General features: G+C 47.4%; 1 non-coding gene across 1 annotated transcript; it reads right to left on the bottom strand.

Annotated features, from left to right (window-relative positions):
* Positions 1–328: 328 nt before the first annotated feature.
* Positions 329–2,248, bottom strand: LOC126877594 (small subunit ribosomal RNA). The gene has a single exon (XR_007695166.1). It is a non-coding gene; the product is annotated as a small subunit ribosomal RNA (ribosomal RNA).
* Between the last annotated feature and the right edge of the window lie 1,038 nt (positions 2,249–3,286).

The following is a 3,286-nucleotide window of genomic DNA, read 5'->3' as shown; positions in this document are numbered from 1 at the left end:
GCAGGCGCCTCGAATAAGTTTCATTCGCATTTCGTTTTTATACTTGTATATATATATCTCTTCATCCCGATGATCGAGAGAGAGTGCCACCTTCTCTTCGTATAATTCCGTAGCTGGAGGGTCGTCTCCTCCTTAAGAATATTTCTATTCGTGCCAACGGAGGTTGCCAAGCTCCCTGGCGTTTTCGTTTGTTAAAGTATATAGCTTGTTAATACGTCGTATATACTTTCGTCGATACAGGAGGAGTACGGCTCCTTACCGACCATTGTGATATATATTTCATAGTTTTTATATGTGTTCAAGTCAAATTCTTTTGGTATCGTATCGTTAATGATCCTTCCGCAGGTTCACCTACGGAAACCTTGTTACGACTTTTACTTCCTCTAAATGATCAAGTTTGGTCATCTTCCCGGTAACATCGGCAATGCTTATCACATTGGCCGCGCACCAGTCCGAAGACCTCACTAAATCATTCAATCGGTAGTAGCGACGGGCGGTGTGTACAAAGGGCAGGGACGTAATCAACGCGAGCTTATGACTCGCGCTTACTGGGAATTCCTCGTTCATGGGGAATAATTGCAAGCCCCAATCCCTAGCACGAAGGAGGTTCAGCGGGTTACCCGGGCCTTTCGGCCAGGGAAAACACGCTGATTCCTTCAGTGTAGCGCGCGTGCGGCCCAGAACATCTAAGGGCATCACAGACCTGTTATTGCTCAATCTCGTGCGGCTAGAAGCCGCCTGTTCCTCTAAGAAGATTTGTTTGTACGTTGGTAGTAAAACCCACCGACCGAAGCCGGGGCCTTCGAGATACCATAAGTTACGTCTATTTAGCAGGCTAGAGTCTCGTTCGTTATCGGAATTAACCAGACAAATCGCTCCACCAACTAAGAACGGCCATGCACCACCACCCACCGAATCAAGAAAGAGCTATCAATCTGTCAATCCTTCCGGTGTCCGGGCCTGGTGAGGTTTCCCGTGTTGAGTCAAATTAAGCCGCAGGCTCCACTCCTGGTGGTGCCCTTCCGTCAATTCCTTTAAGTTTCAGCTTTGCAACCATACTTCCCCCGGAACCCAAAAGCTTTGGTTTCCCGGAAGCTGCCCGCCGAGTCATCGGAGGAACTTCGGCGGATCGCTGGCTGGCATCGTTTATGGTTAGAACTAGGGCGGTATCTGATCGCCTTCGAACCTCTAACTTTCGTTCTTGATTAATGAAAACATTTTTGGCAAATGCTTTCGCTTCTGTCCGTCTTGCGACGATCCAAGAATTTCACCTCTAACGTCGCAATACGAATGCCCCCATCTGTCCCTATTAATCATTACCTCGGGGCTCCGAAAACCAACAAAATAGAACCGAGGTCCTATTCCATTATTCCATGCACACAGTATTCAGGCGAAGGTAGCCTGCTTTAAGCACTCTAATTTGTTCAAAGTAAACGTATCGGCCCACCTCGACACTCAGTGAAGAGCACCGCGATGGGATATTAGTTGGACCGCCCGCGAGGAGCTAAGCCCACCGATAGGACGTACCACATAATGCCAGTTAAACACCGCGAGCGGTGAACCGACACTGTGACACACAGATTCAACTACGAGCTTTTAACCGCAACAACTTTAATATACGCTATTGGAGCTGGAATTACCGCGGCTGCTGGCACCAGACTTGCCCTCCAATTGGTCCTCGTTAAAGGATTTAAAGTGTACTCATTCCGATTACGGGGCCTCGGATGAGTCCCGTATCGTTATTTTTCGTCACTACCTCCCCGTGCCGGGAGTGGGTAATTTGCGCGCCTGCTGCCTTCCTTGGATGTGGTAGCTGTTTCTCAGGCTCCCTCTCCGGAATCGAACCCTGATTCCCCGTTACCCGTTACAACCATGGTAGGCGCAGAACCTACCATCGACAGTTGATAAGGCAGACATTTGAAAGATGCGTCGCCGGTGCTAGATGACCATGCGATCAGCACAAAGTTATTCAGAGTCACCAAAACAAACGATGGACGGACAGACGAGCCATCCGCCACCGATTGGTTTTGATCTAATAAAAGCATTCCTACCATCTCTGGTCGGAATCTGTTTGCATGTATTAGCTCTAGAATTACCACAGTTATCCAAGTAAATGTAGGTATGATCTAAGAAACCATAACTGATTTAATGAGCCATTCGCGGTTTCACCTTAATGCGGCATGTACTGAGACATGCATGGCTTAATCTTTGAGACAAGCATATGACTACTGGCAGGATCAACCAGGGATCTTATTCGTATAACAATTCTTATAAATTTCGTTTAAGTTCTCTTCGTGTCGTAGGTGGGACGTAAGCACCGTACGACGAGACTTTTCGTTCTTAAGATAGATATATTATAAAATATATCTCCTAGCGACGTTCGAGATACACCCATAGTTCAGTAATAATCTTCGAACGCCGCTCGCAGCCACTTTGTAATTCTCAACTCCACCTCCTCTCTTCTCTCTCTCTCTTTCTCATAGTCTTATATAAATGTTTAGAATCGTACTTCTAAAGGAACATTTCCATAATGCTGTCTTCGTGTAAAAAGACTTATTAGAATATCTTAGCGGTAAAGCACGTATACGCACCTCACGCTGAACGAACAAGCGCGTATCCCAGTGCGTCGCGCTGGACATACCGTAAGAATATTCTTTCAATCGGTAGAACATTTTCGGCAGAAGACATACTACGCAAAGATAGTACGCTCCTACCGCCTCATCGGATACTTCTGCGAAAGCAGAAGTTTTTATAGAAAGCAGACGGTTATACTCTTTTGAATGAATCGATGCTCAGTTAGTACAAGCACACACGCATCTAACAATTTTTGTTAGAATACGTACACACAGGTCACCAGCTTCCCGACTCAGGGGAACCTTGCCACGATATTTGGTCATTACGTCCAGGACAGCGACCCGCGGCGCAGCAGTGTAGAGAAAAAACCAGAACGAGAACGGAGGAACAGTCGAGAAATAGCGTAAAATACACTAAGACTCGAGGAGCGGTGACTGAATTCTCAACCGAGGCCGTAGAATAGCCACGCGCTCAACGCTGTTCCGACCGAACCGTCCGGCTCGACGTCCTCTCTTATAGATACGAAAGCGCCAGCCGGAAGGCCGGCGCCGGCCGGGCTAGCGGCCGCGCGCTTACGGTGCAAAACCTCCGTAGCAACGTACCGTTCGGAAGGGACGCTGGAACTTAGTCTCGCGAACGCTCGATCACTACTATACAAAGCCAATATCCAACCATCGAAATACATTACCAGACGTTTTATTAACATAATAGA

This window comes from Bombus huntii, unplaced genomic scaffold (assembly GCF_024542735.1).
Source record: "Bombus huntii isolate Logan2020A unplaced genomic scaffold, iyBomHunt1.1 ctg00000195.1, whole genome shotgun sequence".
In the NCBI taxonomy this organism is placed as follows: Eukaryota; Metazoa; Arthropoda; class Insecta; order Hymenoptera; family Apidae; genus Bombus; species Bombus huntii.
The sequence above is the reverse complement of the archived record's forward strand: the minus strand, read 5'-3'. Positions and strand labels throughout refer to the sequence as shown.